Here is a 26,219-nt window from a genome sequence, read left to right on the forward strand (position 1 = left end):
TCTTCTTTTGAAAGGGTTGTCGTGAACCCTGGCCACTTGGGAACGTCCTTTTACGATTCCCACCATTCACTATGGGCTTCTTTGCTACGATCACTTTAGATCGTGCCCAGTCCTCTTGGATTTTTGAAGCTGCTGCTACCGCAGCCTGAAAAGTCGAAGGCATGCTTGTTATCACTCGAGATCGCAGCCCTTCGCGCAGACCATTCACATATTTGTCGGCCCTTTCTTGGTCTGTTTCGAACAATCGAGAGCAGTAGCGCTCTAGATTCTGAAATTTGGTGGTATAGTCCATTAGACTCATACCGCCCTGTTCCAACTCCAGAAACTCCATCTTTTTCTTGTTTCTGGAATGCAACGGGAAGTAGTTATCCATAAAAGTCCTCCGAAAGTCAGTCCAAGGAATGACTTCGACTTGTGAGAACTGGATAAGTTTAGTGGTATCCCACCACTTCCGTGCATTATCTTTTAATCGATACGTGCCAAAGTTGGTCTTCTTCTCTTCTGGTACTCCCAGTACTGAGAAGGCACGTTCTGTCTCTTCGATCCAACTCTCCGCGAGCTCAGGATCGGCTCTGCCAATGAAAACTGGCGGGTCAAGCTTGAGGAACTTCTCATAAGTCACTCCTCCCAGGTGCTCGTTTCGTGGTGCGACTGGTTCTGGCCTCGTTTCACGGATGGCGGTAACCATGTTGTTGAGTGTCTCCAACAGGAATCCTTGCGTATGAGACTCCTCGCTTGGTATGGTTCTCCTCGTCGTAGGAGCCATTTATCTATGCACACACAAGCACTTGTTTTTTTAGTTTCTCGATGTATATGAGGAAGTAAAAGCCTTATTTACTTAATATACATCACATTTACACAAGCATTGCCTTAAACAAAACGTCATGCCGCACTGGCAGACTTTAGGCATTGAGAAACTATATACATGAGTCTATTGACTCCAAAACATCACCAGTCTCTTTAAGACTTGGATTTCTTTGATGAAGACGAACTCCAAAAGGTCCATCTATTGCCACATGGCCTTGGTGCAGGCACTACTAGCTTTGGCTTGGGCGGCACTTCCGCACTAGCAAGCGAATACTGGGGATATATGAGAGACTCCAGTCCACTTTCCCAGTCAGCAAGATCAAGACTCTGGGAGTCTGGAATAATGATTGGCGAACAGAAAGAATCCCCTCTTTTGTTCCTGCCATTTAAGCTCGGCGTATGTGATGCCGGATGGTAGCTTGGCGAGTGATAGACCTCCGCAGGGAAGTTCAAATCAAAATCCCTCAGCCTTGGTAATTCATCAAAAGTTGTTGGGGTATGGTTGCTCCCAACACTAGAGTGATGCGGTCCACTGACACGCGAAGTCTCATCCCTGAGACCCTTTGAAGCCCGCCGACCCATATCGGCGGTATATTTCCTTTGGCATTCGTTGGCGGAATGCCCATCTTCGCCACAATATTGGCAGTCTTGGACTTCATACGGGCATATCCACTCATCGTGCATGACCTTGCAGCGATAGCAATATCCACGCGAGTCATGAGTTGCCATCTATACAAAGATGCACCCAGATCAGAAAAAGTATAAAAACATATACTTACAGTGCGATATCGGGACCATGACGGATCTTGAACCAGGTTTCTCAGACTCATGCTTTGATACCAATTCTGTAACGCCCCGGATTTCCAAAACAAAGCTAAGTTAAAATTTTCATGAATTTCTTTTTTTTTTTCTTTGCAGCGGAACTTAAAAAAGCTTTTAGCAGCGGAATCAGACGATAATGAGTCGTCGGTTTTAGAAAACTCCGAGCACGTTACAGGTATGTGGCCAAGCAACTCATTGACCACCGAAGTGTTCCATTTTATCGAAAACCACATGTTTATTACAACATCACTGCTTAGAAAAGCAGTATAGGTTTAATAAAAGGAAGCAGTACAAAATCTGTCTAGAGAAACCCTGGAACTCGATGCCGCCTTGCTCCGCATATCGCCACGCAGGTTCAACACCTGAAATCCCCATAAAACGGGGTCAGAACCACTGATGGTCTGGTAAGTATGCAGTCATACATCCATTCAACTCAAATACAATAATGACCACTCAGGGTCGCAATGCGCAATAACGGCGCTCAAGCCTCGAAGACTTAGCGTATATCGCAAGAGCCTCCTCAGGGCTATGAGTTGAACATCCGCTCAAGTCCTCATGACTTAGAGCAAGCCTTTCCAGGGCTGTGATTTGAATAGCCGCTTAAGTCTCCACGACTTAGCCATGACCTCTTCCGGGTCTCAAAGTGATGTCTAGCTCAAGTCTTCATACTTGGCACATCCGTATCCCACGCATCTAAGGACAACTCCTCGAGCTTCGCTTAGTCGTGCGGATACAACACGGGTCTTTGCCCATTCGGTCCAGTAGTATACCGAACATGACACCTTCACAAAGGTTATGCAGGACTGACTCAACACGTCATCCACTCATACATTCAAAGCATCGCTGAACCTAGAACTAATGCATTGTTTCGATAATTAACCGCTCCCGCCTTTGGTACGCAGGTAGAGCTATTGTCCGGGCATCAACGCGACGTTCTGGGGGTTGATTATTCTATGTATTTTAGATACCCCAGAGGCCTGTTGACCCTATCCATAGTAGGGCAGTGTGTTTCAACTGGGAGGTCCCTACTAGGCCCATATTCGGATGCATCCTCTACTTGCAGTAGTTGGGTTCAATCCTTAGATCTTAAGGATAACCACGACCCCAAAACCCATGAGTGACTGAGGCCATCGTGGACTCTATCAGGTCCAAAGTAAAATACGTGTCACTCAAGGCTGTACCATCACTGCCATTCCACAGTGAGCATAATTCCTGAAGGGGTCTGCCAGTCTTACAATTACTTGGACAGAATCTGCATGCCATTTAGGCAGCCCGTGCTTTCAGCACTACGGGAGTATGTACCCGACCCCATTCAGTCTTCCCCAACACAGTCATTACTGAGGGGGTACCCCTAACACGATCTTCAACCGCGGGGTATGCGCGACCTTAAGTCTTATTCATATGCATGCAGAACACCGCTCTTTGGCACTTCGGCCACCACGAGCATCACACCTCTTTGGGTGGAAACAACACACTCTGGCTCTTCGGCCCTTACGAGTCTGGTTGTGTAACCGTTCTCAATGAGCATGCATATGACTCGATCTAAATAGATCGGCTACTCGGCGTATTTTTACGCAACGAGTCAAAACCTAGCCAAGGCGCAACCTCTACTCCGGCTCAGCGGCCCTTACGAGCAAGGTGCCCTTGCAGGCACAAGGATACGAGCCGATCTGGCATCGTTCCATCAACGGACATCATTATGCCGTTCCATTGGTTCCGGCAGCTCTTCTGCCAACCATTTCGTCAGCACCTCCCCTGCTCTACCGGCAGTGGTGCGACGAACCCTTCTACGTTGTAGAGGGCAAACCATGAACTGGGTAGCACTCTGCTATATGTCAGAGTATCTTGCTACGTTCTTTCTGAGCTATTCATAGCTTCTTCAGAAATTTCAGCAGCACTTCCTCTCTTTTACGGAGAAAGCGTGCGTTTCTTTTATCCATTTCAGCGGCATCTCCCCTCTTTGGTAGGAAATCGCCACGCTTAATTCGGGAAATGGATGCGCACCGTTGTGCGTACTTTGCATCCATCAAGGTTGCAGGAACCCTTGGCCATAGCCAGGCCATACGAAATTGACTTAGTCATTACGTAAAGAGCATTTTGCTAAAAACCGAAGCCTTTCCAATAGGGGCTTCATTCGTCAAGCAGAATCTTGAACGAGGAGCGGTCAAGGAATCGCATGGGCGATTTGGAGTTTGATCTCCATTTGAACGCTCATTTATGCGCTATATATGTAGTATAAGCAGAAGCCTGTGCTTTATATAGCGGCGGCGTAAAGAAATGCATATACTATTGTTCAGGGTGTGTAACTGAACGAAATATTCTACATATATAACAAAGCAGAAGCCTTGGCATCGTTCGACGCGACGGCGTAAGTAAAGACATTGCAGAAAGCAGGAGCCTTGGCATCGTTCGACGCGACAGCGTAAGTAAATGCATAATCGGAAGTGCAGAAAACAGGGAGCCTTGGCATCATACGACGCGACGGCAAAGGTAAATTACATAGCCTGTGCGATATAAGACGCGTCGGCAGAATCAGCAGATATACACCTAGATCCGCATCCAACGATAGTTACGAGGCGAGCGGGTGAACACCGAAGTGTCCTAAAGGGCTCAACCAAGAACTAAAGCGAGATACCATTTTGAAGAACGCATATACTGCGTGTTTGAACATAGATATATCCGACGATAGTTACGAGACGAGCGGGTGAACACCGAAGTGTCCAAAAAGGGCTCAATCAAGAACTAAAGCAAGATACTACTTCAGAAAGTATATTCTATATACAAACAGTCAAATACTTGAGGGAGATGGATCAACGAAGCGAACTTACTTCAAATCGTGGAAGAAACGGCTCCAGGTTGCTTCTTTGGCTTCGAGCCTTCCTTCGAGAGGTCAGACTAAGTCAGATGAAGCTGACTTAGTTGAGAAAGAGGTAGAGCAGGTCAAGCTACTCAACCTAAGTGGTTTGAACCTAACAGGGTTCAATCCAAGTCAACTGGGTTCAGCAGATTCGAACTCAGCTCAAGTAGGCTAAGTCTGGGTTCAGAAACCCAAACCGGAATTAGGACTAAAAAGGACTTTGACTTTGACTTTAAACCCAACTAGGTTCAAGTCAAGTCAACTGGGTTTGGACCAGGTCAAGTGGGTTCAGACCCAGGTCAGGTGGGTTAGGACCAGGTCAGGCAGGCTCAGGCTAAGTCAGGCAGGCTCAGACCAGGTCAGGTGGGCTCAGGTGGGCTAGGCTAGGTAGGGGAGGTTTAGGAGAGAGAGAGAAGGCAAGAGAGAGAGGGGGGGTCGATTTTTATGAGAAGAGAGAGAGTGGGGAGGGCTATTTATAGCCCAAACCCACCTCCTCTTGGGTTTTTCCATGCCCAAACTACCCCCTTGGCTTCTTTTTAATTCCAAGAGGTTCCTTGGTGTGGGGCCCACTTGGATATTCCATGGGATATTTTTGTGGGTCCCACCAGATATTTTCTGAGGAATATTTCTGTGGGTCCCACCAATATTTCCGTGGGTCCGGCAAGAATTTCGGGTTTCCGGCGATTTTTTCCGAAAAATTCTGAGTACGCCATTTTCTTCGTATTGACGTAACTAAGAAAGTTGGCTCGTACGAATCTATTGATTTCGTTTAGTTAGGAAGTTATGGCTTCCCGAGTATTTGAGCATATATTCGCAATTCGACAAATATCCTAAGTATAACTGGCTCGCAGGAATTGATTCGTTTCGCATTCTGAGAAGAAATGCTATTTTTACCGGTAAATGCCTCATGAATTTTATTCAGATATTTTCTGAAAAATTGCGGGTCTTACATCATTACCCCCTTAAAGGAATTTCGTCCGCGAAATTCAGCTAAGAGTACAAGGTGAAGAGTTCAGGATATTTATCCCGCATATCCAATTCGGGCTCCCAAGTGCAATCATCGATTCCATGATGCTGCCACCTCACTTTAACAAGTGGGATGACCTTCGTTCTTAGCACTTGCTCCCGTCGGTCCATGATCTCCACTGGCCTTTCTTCTACCGTCATATCTTCTCGGATGTCAATGTCTTCATGTTGAATGACGTGAGAAGGATCATGAACGTACTTTCTAAGCATTGATACGTGAAATACATCATGTATTTGTGCGTATTGTGGTGGCAATGCTACTCGGTAGGCAGTTTCTCCGATACGGCTCAAAACTTCGAAGGGACCAACGAATCTGGGGCTGAGCTTCCCCTTCTTTCCAAAACAAAACACACTCTTGGTTGGAGAGACCTTGATAAAAACCTTATCTCCAACCGCAAAAGTGAGTTCCCTACGCCGCTGATCGGCGTAGCTCTTCTGTCGACTCTGAGCAGTCAGTAGCTTCTTTCTGATCATGTGGACTTGCTCAGTATAATGCTGCAACACAATGGGCGAGTCCAAGGTTCGCTCACCCACTTCACCCCAATGGATCGGTGATCTACAGGGTCGTCCATACAAGGCTTCATACGGCGCCATCCCAATGCTAGCGTGGTGGCTATTATTATAAGCAAATTCAGCCAACGCTAGGTGGGAATCCCAATCACCTTTCCATTCCAGCATACAGGCTCTGAGCATATCTTCAAGAGTCTGTATGGTTCGTTCTGATTGCCCATCTGTTTGGGGATGGAATGCTGTACTGAACTTGAGTTTCGTCCCCAGGGCTCTCTGAAGCTGCTCCCAAAAGTGAGAGGTGAACTTCGGGTCACGATCAGATATGATCGAAATCGGCACTCCATGGAGTCTAACGATTTCTCGAATGTAGATCTCCGCCAATCGTTCAGTTGAGTATCGAGTGTTGATTGGCAGAAAATGAGCAGACTTGGTGAGTCTGTCCACGATCACCCATATTGAGTCATGTTGTCTCTTGGATGGAGGCAATCCAACGATGAAATCCATCGTAATGCCTTCCCATTTCCATTCTGGAATCTCGATCCGTTGCATCTTTCCACCAGGGCGCTGATGTTCGATCTTAACTTGCTGGCAGATCAAACACTTCGAGACAAACGTAGCCACATCACGCTTCATACCCTTCCACCAGTACTTTCTCTGCAAATCTCGGAACATCTTCGTACCCCCAGGGTGGATAGTATATTTGCTACTATGGGCCTCCTGGAGTACTTCCTGTCTTAGCTCAGGGTTATTTGGAACCCAAATCCTTTCTTCCATCCATATTCCTCCATTTTCTTTCAAATGGAAGAAAGTATCATCTTTTTCAGCACGAGCTTTCAATTCCAAGTACTGGGGATCCTTGAACTGTTCGGCTACGATGCGATCGAGGAACTCAATGTGGATCGTCAAACATGACATTTGGATTCTACCTGAATCAGCCAAAAATGGCTTCCACTTGACGAAATCCTCCATCAACTTCCATTGTCCGGTTAGGCTGGCCAGAGTGCCAACAGTCTTACGACTAAGGGCATCTGCTACAACATTCGCCTTTCCAGGGTGATAGGAAAGCGTGAATTCATAGTCTTTGAGGAATTCCAGCCATCGCCGTTGCCGCATATTGAGTTCTTTTTGAGAAAAGAGGTATTTTAGGCTTTTATGGTCCGACATGACCTCAAATTTCTCTCCATACAGGTAGTGTCGCCAGATTTTAAGCGCGAACACTACCGCGGCAAGCTCCAAGTCGTGGGTTGGATAGTTTTTCTCATGGACCCTCAACTGTCGTGATGCATAGGCGATTACTTTGCCATGTTGCATCAACACACAACCCAGACCTGTTCCCGAGGCATCGGTATAAGCAACGAAGCCTCCCTGACCAGAAGGTAAGGTAAGGACAGGGGCAGTGGTAAGCCTCTGTTTGAGAACCTCAAAGCACTCCTTACACTGGTCAGTCCATTCAAACTTGACTCCCTTTTTAAGTAATTTCGTCATTGGTACGGCGATTCGGGAGAAGTCTTGTATGAACTTCCGATAATATCCGGCAAGTCCAAGGAAGCTACGAACCTCAGTGATATTTTCTGGCTGCTTCCAGTCCATCACAGCTTCCACCTTCGCAGGATCTACTGCGATTCCATCTTTTGAGATCACATGACCAAGGAACATCACTTTGTCTAGCCAGAATTCACATTTTGAAAACTTAGCATAGAGTTGGTTATCTTGAAGGGTTTTCAGGACGATTTTCAAGTGCTCCACGTGTTGTTCCTTGTTCTCGGAATATACGAGAATGTCATCAATAAAGACGATGACAAAGCTATCCAAATATGGTCTGAATATCCGGTTCATTAGATCCATAAAGGCAGCAGGCGCATTAGTGAGTCCGAAGGGCATTACTACGAACTCATAATGGCCGTATCTCGTTCTGAAGGCTGTCTTGGGTATATCCTCTTCCTTTACTCTGAGTTGATGGTACCCAGACCTGAGGTCGATCTTGGAGAACACCCTCGCTGTTCTGAGTTGATCGAATAAGTCCTCAATCCGAGGCAACGGGTACTTATTTTTAACAGTTGCTTGGTTAAGCATCCGATAATCGATGCATAACCGAAGGGATCCATCCTTCTTCTTTACAAACAGTACCGGGGCTCCCCACGGTGACACACTAGGACGGATGAACCCTTGTTCCATCAGTTCTTCCAACTGACACTTCAACTCACTAAGTTCAGCTGGCGCCATTCGATACAGGGCTTTGGATATCGGCGCTGTTCCAGGTAAGGATTGAATTCCAAATTCAACCTCACGAAGTGGCGGAAGTCCTGGCAATTCCTCAGGAAACACATCGGGAAACTCCCGCACCACTTCCAAACTCTCAAGGGTTTGGTCATTGGATTTTTCCACCGAGAGACTCAACAGGAAGGCCACACAACCCTTCCTAAGGTATTTTTGTACCTTAAGTGCTGATATGAGCCTTTTCTGTGGAACTGGTTTGGATAATCGGTACTCCATTTTAGGCAATCCGGGTCGAGATAGAATCACTCTGCCCTCGCGGCACAGAATCTTGGCATTATTCTGAGCCAACCAATTCATTCCCAGAATGACATCGTACTGTATCATATCGATCAGGATGGCGTCAGTAGGCAAGTGTTGCCCTGCTATCTCAATATCCAAATTTTTCACACACCGGATACATTTGGTGCGTGAACCCAACGGGTTATATACTTCGATCATTTTATCAATCGGTTGCACCGAAGCGTGGAGTTGTTCGGTGAAATCGTCAGAGATAAACGTATGAGTAGCACCACAATCAAACAAGACGTAAGCTGCATGTCCATTAACAGGTACGGTGCCTTCAATCAGGTCACCATTTTCGACTTGTTCAGTCGTTACAGCATATACACGACCTGCAGCAGGCCTTTGTTCTATTCTAGGTGGAGGTCGTGGAAACTGAGAACGTTGTGGTGCTGGTCGAGAGGATCCGGCAGATCCGGCATTACCCCTCTGTTCATCTGCAGCCTTCTTGGCGCAATCCCTTATAAAGTGGCCTATCTTGCCACAATACAAGCACCCACCAATGTCACGAGGACATGGCTTTCCAGGGTGGTTCATACGACACCTTGGGCAGCTGAAGTTGGACTGCTGACCATTCGGAGTTGGGTTCTGTCTTGGCCTCACGACTTGTTGAGTGTTGTTCCCTCCTTGAAACTTCTTCTTTTGAAAGGGTTGTCGTGAACCCTGGCCACTTGGGAACGTCCTTTTACGATTCCCACCATTCACTATGGGCTTCTTTGCTACGATCACTTTAGATCGTGCCCAGTCCTCTTGGATTTTTGAAGCTGCTGCTACCGCAGCCTGAAAAGTCGAAGGCATGCTTGTTATCACTCGAGATCGCAGCCCTTCGCGCAGACCATTCACATATTTGTCGGCCCTTTCTTGGTCTGTTTCGAACAATCGAGAGCAGTAGCGCTCTAGATTCTGAAATTTGGTGGTATAGTCCATTAGACTCATACCGCCCTGTTCCAACTCCAGAAACTCCATCTTTTTCTTGTTTCTGGAATGCAACGGGAAGTAGTTATCCATAAAAGTCCTCCGAAAGTCAGTCCAAGGAATGACTTCGACTTGTGAGAACTGGATAAGTTTAGTGGTATCCCACCACTTCCGTGCATTATCTTTTAATCGATACGTGCCAAAGTTGGTCTTCTTCTCTTCTGGTACTCCCAGTACTGAGAAGGCACGTTCTGTCTCTTCGATCCAACTCTCCGCGATCTCAGGATCGGCTCTGCCAATGAAAACTGGCGGGTCAAGCTTGAGGAACTTCTCATAAGTCACTCCTCCCAGGTGCTCGTTTCGTGGTGCGACTGGTTCTGGCCTCGTTTCACGGATGGCGGTAACCATGTTGTTGAGTGTCTCCAACAGGAATCCTTGCGTATGAGACTCCTCGCTTGGTATGGTTCTCCTCGTCGTAGGAGCCATTTATCTATGCACACACAAGCACTTGTTTTTTAGTTTCTCGATGTATATGAGGAAGTAAAAGCCTTATTTACTTAATATACATCACATTTACACAAGCATTGCCTTAAACAAAACGTCATGCCGCACTGGCAGACTTTAGGCATTGAGAAACTATATACATGAGTCTATTGACTCCAAAACATCACCAGTCTCTTTAAGACTTGGATTTCTTTGATGAAGACGAACTCCAAAAGGTCCATCTATTGCCACATGGCCTTGGTGCAGGCACTACTAGCTTTGGCTTGGGCGGCACTTCCGCACTAGCAAGCGAATACTGGGGATATATGAGAGACTCCAGTCCACTTTCCCAGTCAGCAAGATCAAGACTCTGGGAGTCTGGAATAATGATTGGCGAACAGAAAGAATCCCCTCTTTTGTTCCTGCCATTTAAGCTCGGCGTATGTGATGCCGGATGGTAGCTTGGCGAGTGATAGACCTCTGCAGGGAAGTTCAAATCAAAATCCCTCAGCCTTGGTAATTCATCAAAAGTTGTTGGGGTATGGTTGCTCCCAACACTAGAGTGATGCGGTCCACTGACACGCGAAGTCTCATCCCTTAGACCCTTTGAAGCCCGCCGACCCATATCGGCGGTATATTTCCTTTGGCATTCGTTGGCGGAATGCCCATCTTCGCCACAATATTGGCAGTCTTGGACTTCATACGGGCATATCCACTCATCGTGCATGACCTTGCAGCGATAGCAATATCCACGCGAGTCATGAGTTGCCATCTATACAAAGATGCACCCAGATCAGAAAAAGTATAAAAACATATACTTACAGTGCGATATCGGGACCATGACGGATCTTGAACCAGGTTTCTCAGACTCATGCTTTGATACCAATTCTGTAACGCCCCGGATTTCCAAAACAAAGCTAAGTTAAAATTTTCATGAATTTCTTTTTTTTTTTCTTTGCAGCGGAACTTAAAAAAGCTTTTAGCAGCGGAATCAGACGATAATGAGTCGTCGGTTTTAGAAAACTCCGAGCACGTTGCAGGTATGTGGCCAAGCAACTCATTGACCACCGAAGTGTTCCATTTTATCGAAAACCACATGTTTATTACAACATCACTGCTTAGAAAAGCAGTATAGGTTTAATAAAAGGAAGCAGTACAAAATCTGTCTAGAGAAACCCTGGAACTCGATGCCGCCTTGCTCCGCATATCGCCACGCAGGTTCAACACCTGAAATCCGCTCAAGTCCTCATGACTTAGAGCAAGCCTTTCCAGGGCTGTGATTTGAATAGCCGCTTAAGTCTCCACGACTTAGCCATGACCTCTTCCGGGTCTCAAAGTGATGTCTAGCTCAAGTCTTCATACTTGGCACATCCGTATCCCACGCATCTAAGGACAACTCCTCGAGCTTCGCTTAGTCGTGCGGATACAACACGGGTCTTTGCCCATTCGGTCCAGTAGTATACCGAACATGACACCTTCACAAAGGTTATGCAGGACTGACTCAACACGTCATCCACTCATACATTCAAAGCATCGCTGAACCTAGAACTAATGCATTGTTTCGATAATTAACCGCTCCCGCCTTTGGTACGCAGGTAGAGCTATTGTCCGGGCATCAACGCGACGTTCTGGGGGTTGATTATTCTATGTATTTTAGATACCCCAGAGGCCTGTTGACCCTATCCATAGTAGGGCAGTGTGTTTCAACTGGGAGGTCCCTACTAGGCCCATATTCGGATGCATCCTCTACTTGCAGTAGTTGGGTTCAATCCTTAGATCTTAAGGATAACCACGACCCCAAAACCCATGAGTGACTGAGGCCATCGTGGACTCTATCAGGTCCAAAGTAAAATACGTGTCACTCAAGGCTGTACCATCACTGCCATTCCACAGTGAGCATAATTCCTGAAGGGGTCTGCCAGTCTTACAATTACTTGGACAGAATCTGCATGCCATTTAGGCAGCCCGTGCTTTCAGCACTACGGGAGTATGTACCCGACCCCATTCAGTCTTCCCCAACACAGTCATTACTGAGGGGGTACCCCTAACACGATCTTCAACCGCGGGGTATGCGCGACCTTAAGTCTTATTCATATGCATGCAGAACACCGCTCTTTGGCACTTCGGCCACCACGAGCATCACACCTCTTTGGGTGGAAACAACACACTCTGGCTCTTCGGCCCTTACGAGTCTGGTTGTGTAACCGTTCTCAATGAGCATGCATATGACTCGATCTAAATAGATCGGCTACTCGGCGTATTTTTACGCAACGAGTCAAAACCTAGCCAAGGCGCAACCTCTACTCCGGCTCAGCGGCCCTTACGAGCAAGGTGCCCTTGCAGGCACAAGGATACGAGCCGATCTGGCATCGTTCCATCAACGGACATCATTATGCCGTTCCATTGGTTCCGGCAGCTCTTCTGCCAACCATTTCGTCAGCACCTCCCCTGCTCTACCGGCAGTGGTGCGACGAACCCTTCTACGTTGTAGAGGGCAAACCATGAACTGGGTAGCACTCTGCTATATGTCAGAGTATCCTGCTACGTTCTTTCTGAGCTATTCATAGCTTCTTCAGAAATTTCAGCAGCACTTCCTCTCTTTTACGGAGAAAGCGTGCGTTTCTTTTATCCATTTCAGCGGCATCTCCCCTCTTTGGTAGGAAATCGCCACGCTTAATTCGGGAAATGGATGCGCACCGTTGTGCGTACTTTGCATCCATCAAGGTTGCAGGAACCCTTGGCCATAGCCAGGCCATACGAAATTGACTTAGTCATTACGTAAAGAGCATTTTGCTAAAAACCGAAGCCTTTCCAATAGGGGCTTCATTCGTCAAGCAGAATCTTGAACGAGGAGCGGTCAAGGAATCGCATGGGCGATTTGGAGTTTGATCTCCATTTGAACGCTCATTTATGCGCTATATATGTAGTATAAGCAGAAGCCTGTGCTTTATATAGCGGCGGCGTAAAGAAATGCATATACTATTGTTCAGGGTGTGTAACTGAACGAAATATTCTACATATATAACAAAGCAGAAGCCTTGGCATCGTTCGACGCGACGGCGTAAGTAAAGACATTGCAGAAAGCTGGAGCCTTGGCATCGTTCGACGCGACGGCGTAAGTAAATGCATAATCGGAAGTGCAGAAAACAGGGAGCCTTGGCATCGTACGACGCGACGGCAAAGGTAAATTACATAGCCTGTGCGATATAAGACGCGTCGGCAGAATCAGCAGATATACACCTAGATCCGCATCCAACGATAGTTACGAGGCGAGCGGGTGAACACCGAAGTGTCCTAAAGGGCTCAACCAAGAACTAAAGCGAGATACCATTTTGAAGAACGCATATACTGCGTGTTTGAACATAGATATATCCGATGATAGTTACGAGACGAGCGGGTGAACACCGAAGTGTCCAAAAAGGGCTCAATCAAGAACTAAAGCAAGATACTACTTCAGAAAGTATATTCTATATACAAACAGTCAAATACTTGAGGGAGATGGATCAACGAAGCGAACTTACTTCAAATCGTGGAAGAAACGGCTCCGGGTTGCTTCTTTGGCTTCGAGCCTTCCTTCGAGAGGTCAGACTAAGTCAGATGAAGCTGACTTAGTTGAGAAAGAGGTAGAGCAGGTCAAGCTACTCAACCTAAGTGGTTTGAACCTAACAGGGTTCAATCCAAGTCAACTGGGTTCAGCAGGTTCGAACTCAGCTCAAGTAGGCTAAGTCTGGGTTCAGAAACCCAAACCGGAATTAGGACTAAAAAGGACTTTGACTTTGACTTTAAACCCAACTAGGTTCAAGTCAAGTCAACTGGGTTTGGACCAGGTCAAGTGGGTTCAGACCCAGGTCAGGTGGGTTAGGACCAGGTCAGGCAGGCTCAGGCTAAGTCAGGCAGGCTCAGACCAGGTCAGGTGGGCTCAGGTGGGCTAGGCTAGGTAGGGGAGGTTTAGGAGAGAGAGAGAAGGCAAGAGAGAGAGGGGGGGTCGATTTTTATGAGAAGAGAGAGAGTGGGGAGGGCTATTTATAGCCCAAACCCACCTCCTCTTGGGTTTTTCCATGCCCAAACTACCCCCTTGGCTTCTTTTTAATTCCAAGAGGTTCCTTGGTGTGGGGCCCACTTGGATATTCCATGGGATATTTTTGTGGGTCCCACCAGATATTTTCTGAGGAATATTTCTGTGGGTCCCACCAATATTTCCGTGGGTCCTGCAAGAATTTCGGGTTTCCGGCGATTTTTTCCGAAAAATTCTGAGTACGCCATTTTCTTCGTATTGACGTAACTAAGAAAGTTGGCTCGTACGAATCTATTGATTTCGTTTAGTTAGGAAGTTATGGCTTCCCGAGTATTTGAGCATATATTCGCAATTCGACGAATATCCTAAGTATAACTGGCTCGCAGGAATTGATTCGTTTCGCATTCTGAGAAGAAATGCTATTTTTACCGGTAAATGCCTCATGAATTTTATTCAGATATTTTCTGAAAAATTGCGGGTCTTACAAATAATCAGATTAATTAACATTGAGACTAGAATAAAAGATACAGGATGATCTAATGCCATGAAACAAAATAAGTAAAAGCTACAGAAAATTAAAAAAAAAAACTCGATCAGGGGATTTGCACATACCACAAGATGTAAAACGGAAGGCACGATGAAGACTACTCAGGTAATAGATGCTGACATTAAACCACTAACGAAATGATATATATAAAAAAAAATGAAATGGTCATGAAAAACTAAAGTGCATAAGTGGATTTTATCAAAAAAAAGAAAAGAAAAAGGCGAGATCAAATGAAGATTGACGCAAACCCATTTGCCCAGCAGACCCATGGTTAGATGCCGGATCTCAAAGCCATCCTGACCTGCGTTTCAGATTACTAACTGCTGCCACAGCCCGCTGGTATAGGATGATGCTCATATGATAGAACAAGGTCTTAAGCATCACAAAATGTAAAAAAAAATGATGGGGACAGGAAATCAAATAACAAGAAGGATGGATAAGCTGTAAACCGGAAACTCAGATCAACATAAGAGAACAAGATCAATGGATGATCAATATGGAACAAAATAGAATGATTAAAAAAAAAAAAAGGGGGGATCGATGTACTACCTGATTATTGAAAGGGAGCAAAGCATAAAAGAAATTACAATATAAATGAGAATGAAAAAAATGTGTTGGAACAGAATTGTTCCGTTAATGTAGCATTACGCAGATCGACACTGCTATACGCAGGTTGATCTTGCGAATTATGCTAAAAAAAAAAAAAAAACAACAGAAGGAAGAAAGAATAAAAGAAGCTATAAACGAAAACTTTATTTAGAGAAGGAGATAGAGTGATGACTTACTTGTAGTGGCAGTGGTTCTGAAAAAGGGAGCTAAGTCTTCTCTTCCTTTTGCTACGGGGATCTCTTAATGCTAAAGAAAAAGGAGGGGAGGCGGAGGGGAAGGAAAAGGGAAAGAGGGATCAAGGACTCGGGGTCGATAATGGATTATCGATGATGAATAGGCAAGGGATGAAGAAACCGGATTTCCTTTGCTTGATCAGAGAGTATCTGAGAAAAGGCAAATCAGAGGTAGAAGGGGAAGAAGATCGGTGGTGGGGTGAAGACCGATCTGAAAGAAGCTGAAGAAGGGAACATGCGGGGGTGAAGAGCGATCCTTTGCTCCCCCTCCGTGATCTCCTCTTAAGGCTGAAGAAGAGCCTTCGAGAGGGGATTTTGGTTGAAGATGGAAGGTGAAGAAGGAAGAGGTTGTTTTGAAATCGACGATGGAAAATCGAGAGAGAGGATGCGTGGGAGATGTTTATTGGAGACTTTCCAAATTTCCAAAAGAAGGCCCCTTTTAAAGAATTTTTGTAAAAAAAATGGTTCAAAAAGAGGTTTTTTGGCAAAAATTCAAATTTTCAGGTTTTAAAAACCATTTGCCTTCCTCAATTTTTTTTTGATTTTTATATTGCTTTTTTTTTCATTTTTTTTGTATTTTTGTAATAGAAAAACTAAGATTTTATGAAAACAAAGTTTAAACACTAAAATTTTGTATTTTTCTGAGAAATATTTACAAAGAGTATTTTTCTGAGAATTTTAGACCATTTTGGAGAAATTTCTTCAAAAGAATGGGTTTGGACCCGGGTTTTGAGAAAATGTTTGAGTTTTGATACTTGAATCGAGAAATCCAATATGATGGATCCAAACGGATGTCGAATGGACTATCCGAGTTTTTTAAAGGCTATTTTTGGTATTTTCTATAATTTTAATTTAAAATTTGAACAAGGAGATTCAGATTTGGATCTGGACATTGGATCCAGATCCGAAATTAATTTAAACATGTGAAATGAATTTAATTTCAATAAAACTTGAGAAATGAACTGGAATTTATATTTAAAAATGATACATTTGCTAAAAAAATGAATTTAGGGGCAAGAAGGGAATATTTAAAAGATTTTGAAAAATTTGGGGTGTTCACAGATGCCCCTCTTTGCTACTAAGCCGGTTGAAAGCCGAGCTTAGTGGCAAAGAAAACACTCCAAATTTTGAAAAATGCCCCAGTCAGCAGATCTGAACTGGGTGTGGAAGAATTTGATTTTAAAAGACATGGTTTTTCAGATTTTATCCTTGAATGGCTTTGGGAGGACGAAATCCTCGATAATGATATGACTGAATGATAGAGATGAGGAAATCGTGGTGGGACTTTGGGCGAATATCCCGAAATGATGAAAGGTAAGAATTTAGATCAAGTCTCGTGGGCGAGACAAGATCAATCTTTTGAAATGACTCAGGTTTGGCCCTTAACCTGGATGGGACGAAGATATATCAAAATAACCTGAATGGGGAAAGGAATATATGAGGACTTTGATGGGACATTTATGAGAGAAGGCCTTATGAGATGGAGTTCAAGTATGACTTTATTCTGGATGGATATACAAAGCATGGATTCCTCGATGGGAAGAACCATGATGGGACTTGGAAGGAAACACCTCGTCAAGACGAGAAACCTCGTTAGAACGAGACTTAGGTTTAACCCAAACCTGAAAAAGGAAGATACCTCGATGCACGAGGTTCAGGCTTAACCCTTAACCTAAAGGGGACGACCATATGGAATCTCGAGTGAAGAGACCATGATGGGACCTTCGGAGTTTGGACGAACAAATCCGACAAGGGTTTCGCGAAAGGAGGAAGGAAATGGGGTTCCCTAAAGCTTGAAAAAGGGATGAACTTGGGCGTCTCATTGCTGAGACTAAATCAGCTTTTTGAATTTAAAAGACCTCTCGCAGGAAGTACAGGTTTTGACCCTTAACCTGAGTGGGAACAACCATACGGATTTCTCGAAACCGTGATGGGACATGAGAGATACTTCAATTGAATGGGGTAACTCTTCCGGAAAACAACGTTAGGTTGTACCAAAATGGATATTGAATATTTATTTCATTCTTCAGAATATCTAGAAAATTTTGCCAATAAGATAAATTTATAGTTGACTTCAACGCTTGAAAATGTGCACATGTGTGCAAAAGATATTCCCTCTTTTACCTAGAGTATTTCCTCCAACGAAGTTAACTTCTTGGTTTTAAGAGTCAAATTCAAAGTTTTTAGCGCTGATGATTTTCTTCAAGGAAGCTATCCATTTCCTTGATATGAGAAGAGAAGGAATATTCTCAATAAAAGTAAGTAGTGAAAAGACATTGATAAAAGATATTTGCAAGAGAAAATACGACTTCTGGCAATTTAGGCAATTTGATATCTGAGTGTTTTCTCATGATGATCTTTTTGCACTCTTTTTGAGTCATTGAACTTTTTCGGGCTTTTACATCATCCTTCATTTTGGATGTTCCTGACTTTTCTCTCTTTTTCAGGGGAGGGTACGTCACAAACTCCTTCATCTCGGAGATGCTCCGATCCTTCATTTTCTCAGGGATTATATATGATGGTATTGGCTCAAAGGTCTTTTAGATGATAGCAGAAATCAAATATCATTTAGGGTTTGTCGGTAGGTCTATCACATCCGCCTTCATCTCGATGGTGATCCGAACTTTCCCTGTAAGGATATATCACAAACTCCGTCATCTTGGAGATGTTTCAAATCTTCTTTGGCCCCGGGGGTCTACTCGCTTAATTCGCCTTCATCTTAACGACAATTGAGAGATCCCTTTTGCAGATATTTGATTGCAACTTTAGAATGAGAAGATATGGATTAAGTGGATTCTTTTATAGCTCAGGATATTTCCACTGTCTAATTGCCAGAAAATCATCTTTAAACATGCGTCATAGCTATGATCAATATCAATTCGCTTCCGGCTTTTCAATGTCATCGAATATTTATTTCACTAATCATACCGAGGATATTTCTTTCATCCTTTTGGTTGATCAACAGGAAAAAGATTTGAATTTACCTCTTTTTCGCAAAGAGTTTCACCTTTTATGAAAAAAATACTAGAGGTAATCCGAGGTAATTCTTTTGTGTAGTAAGATTTATTTGGGAATCAACAAATATTTTTAGCAAATTGGCAAAGTTTTCATGACTTCTATGTGAAATATTTACTCAATATAGATTTTGATGCGACCTTGAGTTGTAATTTATGATTTTGGACGTTCTGACCAGTAAACTGAGATATTTCATTTAACGACCAGCGAAGGAGCTGGAATGACCAGCGAAGTAGCTGGGACATTTCATTTAACGACCAGCGAAGTAGCTGGGACATTTCATTTAGTCATTTAACGACCAGCGAAGTAGCTGGGACATTTCATTTAATCATTTAACGACCAGCGAAGTAGCTGGGACATTTCATTTAATCATTTAACGACCAGCGAAGTAGCTGGGACATTTCATTTAATCATTTAACGACCATTGAAGTAGCTGGGACATTTCATTTAATCATTTAACGACCAGCAAAGTAGCTGGGACATTTCATTTAATGACTTGATTTAAGATTGAGACTTTCTGAGAGACAAACAACATGAGGACTGATGAACTTGATCTTTAGATTTGAAAACTTAGCAAAATAACTAGATTTTTCAACTGAGAGTCGGGAAGGAGATCGGCCTATTTAAGATATTTAGAGATCGAAGCAAGAAGAATGGTCGGGTTTTCAGGATTATCCCTTATCCTGAAGGGGAAATGGAATATACATTTGATGAGAATTTAGGAAAAGAATGATTCAGGTTTATCCCTTAACCTGAAGGGAAAATAGAAGATTTTGTGAAGAAATAACTTGAATTTAGAAAGGATATGGCAAGATTTAGAATTTATGATCTATGATTTAGATGGACCAGGTATGTGACGGAGGATATAAAAAGAATAAACTTTGAGAAGACAAAAGGATATAGAACTTTGAAAAAAATGTATAACATTTGAGGAAAATTTGATTTTATTTTTGTAAAAGAATTCTCACAGGTAGCATGGTTGCCCCTATGAGTGATCTCAGGATTATCCCTTATCCTGAATGAGGAAAAGAATAGAATTTAAAGAGATTTAATGTAAGAAAATTGATATATATCTAAAAATCAATAAAGATTGACAAAACTTGTATTTACAAAAGAATCCTCATAGGTAGCGTTATTGCCCCTACGAGGGATCTCAGGATTATCCCTTATCCTGAAATGGGAAAAAGAATAGAATTTAAAAAAAAATTTAGCGAAGGCAAATTGATATAAATCTAGAAAATCGATAAAGATTAACAAAACTTGTATTTACAAAAGAATCCTCATAGGTAGCATTGTTGCTCCTACAAGGGGTCTCAGGATTTTCCCTTATCCTGAATGGGAACACCCCGGACAACGAGGGTCAGGTTTATCCCTTAACCTGAAAGGGGCAGATATAAAAAGAATACCTCATTGAAAAGAGGCATCAGGTTTATCCCTTAACCTGAAAGGGAAAAGAATTGATAAAATTTAATGGAATTTTTGAGAAAATATTTGATAAACTTGATAAAACTTGATAAAATTGATGTAAACTTGATAAAAATATGAATAAAATGAATGAAACTGATAAAGATATCAAAATTAACTGAAGATTTACAAGATTTGAGAAAAAGGAGTTTTTTTGATCCTGCCTGCATATGGGATCTTGGAAGGAAAAATGTTTATTTAAAGGATAAATGAGAAATCATTTTGGGGGAAGAAAATCCACCACAAGAAGAATGATCAGCGCGAGATCTGATCCTTTAAACCAAACATGAGAGAGCATCATGAGGGTTAATTTTCGAAGGCAATGGTTTTGAATACCTAATTTTGAAAAAGAAGATCAACAATAGATCTGATTTCTAAAAATAACAGTTCGAAATCGATAATAAGATCAACACAAGGGTTGATCGTTGAAGGTAATGCTTAAAAACCAATCTTGGAAGATAAGACCAACACAGGGTCGATCTTTGAATATAATGATTTAAAACCCATTTTTGGAAGATAAGATCAATGCAATGATTGATCTTTGAATATGATGATTTATAATCCATTTTAAGAGATAAGAACAACGCCAGGGTTGATCTTTGAAAAGCTTTGAGATCAATTTTGGAGGATAAGACCAACGCAAGGGTTGATCTTTTGAATAAAAAGATTTGAAAGCCATTTTGGAAGATAAGATCAATACAAGGATTATTTGAATATAAAGGCTTTGAAATCCACTTTGAAAGATAAGGTTTGATCTATAAAGATTTGAAATCCATTTTGAAAGATAAGATCAACACAAAGGTTGATCTTTTAAAATCCATTTTGAAAGATAAGATCAACACAAGGATTGATCTTTGAATATAAAAGTTTAAAATTCATTTTGGAAAATAAGACCAACACAAGGGTTGATCTTTCAATATAATGGTTTGAAAAACTTATTTTTTGAAGACATGATCAACACGAGGGTTGATTTTTTTTGTCAAAGGTTAGACCAAGGAATATTTGAACTCTTTGGTCATAACGAAGATTTTTAAAATTTCATGATTTTTGAAAAAGCCCTCATAGGTAATATCATTTCTCTCATGAATGATGTTAGGATTGTCTCGCATTCTGAAAAGAACAGGAATTTAAATGCCCCAGTACGGCAAAGGGAGAAGAAGCATTGGATATAAAAGATATAAAGGAAATTGACATTTCATTTGATAAGCAAAAGATTTGATAACAACTGAATACTTACAAGAACTTGAAAAAGGAAAGGACTCATAGAAGACTGGGCTGACTAGCCCCTACAAGACAACTGACAAAAAGAGACGAAAGCAAACAAAAACTTTGGCTTTATCAATTCTTTGAGTGGTCCGGGAATGGTTCTGTCAGGACTGCTGGCTGCTTTTCTTCCTCGTCCTCTATCAGCTCACTTCTGTCAATGCAGTCTTGTATCATGTGTTTGAGGACGAAGCAATGCTTTGTGTCATGCCCCATTGCTCTATGGAACTTGTAGAATTGATCTTTGAATTTTCCCAAGATTACGGGAGGATCCGCTATTTTAGGGAGCTTGATCATCCCGTGCTTCAAAAGATAATTCATAATCACTTCTAAACTCTCAGACAACGGAGTGAAGACTCGATCTTTTTCCCACTTGATGTACTTGGGTTTCTCTTGAAGATCACCCTTTTGCTGAAGGCCGATTGGAAGCGGTTTATTATTGTTTTTAAAGGATCCCTCCTTCTGCCCCTTGTTCTGATTTGCTCTCGGACCACTGCTACTGTTGTTCTTATTTCCTTTGCTGCTGCTGCCAAGATTATTGCAGGAGGCATCAACTGAATGAGCGAATTGCGCCTTCTTCTTCTGGTCTTGGACATTCTTGACCAGAGGTGTGCCCTCGTAAAGCCCACTTTCTATCCCTGCTTCGAGCCATTCAGCTCGCTCGATCAACTTGATGAAGGATTTCGCCTGGGAAGTGGCGATGAGGCTCCTTATAGGCTGAGAGAAATTGTTGAGGATCACCTGCAATGCGTGTTCCTCAGGAATGGGTACTGATCATGCATATATTTTAGGGATTTTGCATATAAAAATATGCATGATTTCATGAGAAAATGATTTAAAAACACAATTTTATGTTAGTTTCGAGTAAATGTGCTAAAATGATTTAAAAATAGAAAATGCATGAAAAATAGTTTTATTTTACATTTTAATGCCTATTTTAGTGTTTGTCATAATTGTAGTTGTTTAGTTTTTGAAAATCATAAAAAAAAATTAGATTTAGAATAGACTTAGTTTTTGTATTTTCTAAAACATAGTCATTTTGAGTTGCTTTGTAAATAACTTTTTGAAGAGAGGTTTTGAAATGAAATTCTTTGAAATAAAATGGACTTATGGAAAAACTTTCAAAATTATAAATACCATACGTAGGGGGAAGAGAGGCTTGTCTTCTCTCTTTTGCCTAAACCCTCTCTTCTTCCCCTTCTTCTCCACTTCTTCTTACCTCTTCTTCTCCTTCTTCCTATTTTCCCTTCTTTTTCTCATCCTCTTTCCGGTGGAGTATTCCGACAACGGCTGAAGCAAGAGAGAGGATTCCAACCTCTCTTCTAACCCTTCCAATTCGGTAAGTGCTTCTTCTTCTTCTTCTTCTCCTTCTTCTCTTCTTCTTCTTCTTCTTCTTCTTCTTCTTTTTCTTTTTCTGAAATTTTCATTTTAATTTCTGTTAAGCATTCATAACTCATATTACAAGATATGTATTTTGATTTACTGTTTTGTTTCAGAAAATTTTAGAATAGACTTTAGTTGTAGTTATATGTATTGTTCGTGAATTGTTTCTGCAATTAAAAAAAAATAAATAAATAAATAAATAAAAATAAAAAATAAATCGGATACTGCTGGATATATGCAACGAATATGATTTGAAATTTTTAATCGGATTCAAATACTTCAGTATATGATTTGAAATCTCAGTTTACAGTAATCTGAAATTGTCACCGGAGCATCCAGATCGTCTGGATCTGGAGCAATTAACAAATTTCTACAAAAGTTCAATCGATCATCTAGATCGAATTTTTTTCCGGTGATCAAATTTTTTTTCTCAAAGCTTCTTGAAAGGGATTTCTGGTACCGGTGTGAGTTATGGACCTGCTCTAGAGAGCCTGCCGGAATTTTTTGTTCCAGATTGTGAAATCCACAAAGGGATGACGATGTGAACTATAGACCTGCCGTAAAGAGCCTGTTGGAATCCGGATACAGGTTCAGTCGCCTGAAATCGCAAGATACTGCCGGAATCCCCTGCGTAAGATGTGAAATCATAAAATTTTTCTTGCCGTGAATCTTTTAATCTAATGTTTGAGCTAATCTGAACGAAATAAATCATCCTGTGGAGTGAATTAATGCTGATCGGAATCGTGGTCTGTATCTGCCGGAATCTTGCAACTATTAGAGGCATCTGAAGCACAGCATCACCGTAGTCTGGTGAACAAATTGGAGATTCCGGCAGAGTCAGGTGAATAGAATTTGATATTCTGGCTGAGTCATGTGAACAGAAATTGAAAGCTTTGTTATATTCTGTGAATATCAATCAGAATTGAGTTTTTTTTTTTACTGGATCCATCGGCAATTGAAAGTTCCTCTGTGAATGTCATGATTTTTCCAGAAGTCTACTAATATTTAACAGAATTTTCTGTCATGATTTGCCTTGGAGTGCATTTATCGATTTGTTGTTGATGTTTGGAATTGATTTGCCGTGAATACTCTCTTCCAATTTGAGTTTAAATCCGGTATTGCTGGTTGTTTCCGGCAAGTGTAGCTGTTTACCACTCTTTGTTGAGTATTGTCTGAAGGTGGATTGATGGATTTTTTGTCATCAATCGAATGTCTGTTTTGGATCAAGAAATTGATTCCTTCTAATCTGAATATCGATCAAAGACTTGATAATTCTGAATTATAAAATTTTGATTTCTGAATGCATAAGGTCTGAAGATGTTAGTTTGAGTGAATACTTTGCTTCCTGAACATTGAGTTCTGAACTCTATTAGTTACTGGTTTCTTGATTATCAGATCATCGGCATCTTCATATGTTACTAGTTGATTAGTAACTACTTTTACTTAGTTGTTTTGAATTTAGGTTTAATTAGTTGATTTGAAATAATTAGCAATGGTAATTGCTTTGTAATTAGAATACTTAGCTAATTAGTAATTAGTTTACTTAGTAAAGAAATATGATGTTAGTTAGTTTTTTATACTATTTTTAGTCTTAGAATTAATTAGTTAATTGTCATTAGTTTAATATAGTCTTAATTGTCATTAGCTTCCTTTCATGATATCTTTCAGAAATTTTTTAGTATACTTTGTTTAGTATAATTTTACTTGTATCTCGTGTACTGCTCGTGTTTTTTTTGGATTTGTGCAGGATTGCACGGGACTGGAGCGGAAGTGATTGCATGACACGGGGAAGCACAAGAGTAGAAGATGTTTTTCTTTTATTTTAGCATTTAGAATTTTAATTGGGTTTGTAAATATTGCACTTTACGCCCTCTGCGAAGGGTATTCATTTGTTGTAATAGTTAGTTGTCTTTACTTTTCTTGAATATTTTACATTTCAAATAATTCGGCAATAAAGATTAGTTTAGATTTGTGTACTTGAATACGATATATTCCCGTTCCCTGAGTTCGACCCGGTCTCATCCACTAGTGAGAACCGGTTTTTATTATTTGATGTCTGGTTTTCACATGTTTTTCATATAAAAATCTTTTCAAAATTACAACGATTTAAAAGAAGACATCAAATTTTTGGCGCCGTTGCCGGGGAACGGCGTAATATTAGTATTCGCTTTATTGCCTAGTGTTTGTGTTGCATTTAGGTTTAGAACCACGTATGTGCATATCTTAGAGAAGAGCTTATTTTTCTGCATAGCCCACCTACTAGGACCCCCTTAGAGGTGACTGTGTACGATTGGTACCGTACACATAGATTTTATATTTCTTATGCATAATCTCTTTTATGTGTAACTGTGTGGTGTTTGTTTAGTTTTGTGTTGTTTTTAGTTCACTCGCTTTGTGGTTTGCGTGGTTTGACCGCTTAGTGCGTTAGTTAGGTAGAAAACCAAAGTTAGGACGTGTGCTACACCGGTCTACTCCAAGGTGTACGCAATGGCTGACGATCATCATTTGATCCGTCCTTTGAGGGAGTACTTCATGCCAAATACGTATACTCCCACCTCCTGCATCACAAGACCTGATGTAGGAGCGAGCCATTTTGAGATTAAGGCCAGTGTGATTCAAATGTTACCTTCGTTTTATGGCCTTAGCAATGAAGACCCATATCGTCATCTCAACGAATTCCTTGAGATTTGCTCGACTGTGCGAATTAATAATTTTGGAGACGACGCTATGAGGTTAACTTTGTTTCCATTCTCTCTCAAAGATAAAGCCAAGCACTGGTTAAAATCTCTTGAGACGGTTCGTATTACTACTTGGGAAGGAATGCAAAAAGAATTTTTAAAAAAATATTTCCCAATTGGTAAGACAAACCAGTTTCGTAAAGCTATAACCAGTTTTTCTCAAATTGAGGGAGAACAATTTCACGAGTCTTGGGAGAGATTGAAAGATCTTCTCTGCAAGTGTCCCCATCACCAGGTGCCTCGTTGGCAGTTGGTGCAGTATTTTTATGACGGGCTTACTAAAAAGCATCGTCAAATGGTTGATTCGTCTTGTGGGGGCACTTTTATGCTCAAGAGTGAGGACGAGGCGTGGTCTCTATTCAAGACCTTGAGTGAAAACACGATGCATCATACATTGTCTTCACGGCTCGATAGGACTACATCTCTGTCTAGTGGTCCTAGAAAAGTTGGGATTTCCGAAGTTGGGTCCGAGTTAGAATTGCGTACCAAGGTTGACCAGTTGACTAGGAAGTTAGATCAATTCCTAGCCAATTCTTCGAGAAGTCCAGTAGAAAGAGTGTGCGAGCTATGTGCTAGCCCTGCACATGGTGTTTCAGATTGTCCGGCAGCACCATTATGTCCTGAATTTGTTCAGGAGCAGGTGAATGCTGCCCAAGGTTTCGCTAGACCCATGCCTGATTCGTTTACATCATCATATACCCCAGGTTGGCGAAACCAATCCATTCCCCTATCCCATCATCCCTCCCAGACACCGTATAGACCCAGTAACCCTTCACAAGGTTACTCGCATCCTATATTTCCACAGGTTCATCCCCCAACCCAACATGCTTATACTCAACCCCATCCTCATGAGCCTTCATTTAATCAATCCTTCCAAGATAGGATATTACAAGTTTTGAGTTCCCATACGCAGTCAATAGCCAAGCTAGAGACTCAAATGGGACAGTTGGTTGAGACTTTTACTAGGCAAAGCCAG

The sequence above is a fragment of the Nuphar pumila genome, chromosome 6 (assembly GCF_984573655.1).
Source record: "Nuphar pumila chromosome 6, dmNupPumi1.hap1.1, whole genome shotgun sequence".
NCBI classification, from domain to species: Eukaryota; Viridiplantae; Streptophyta; class Magnoliopsida; order Nymphaeales; family Nymphaeaceae; genus Nuphar; species Nuphar pumila.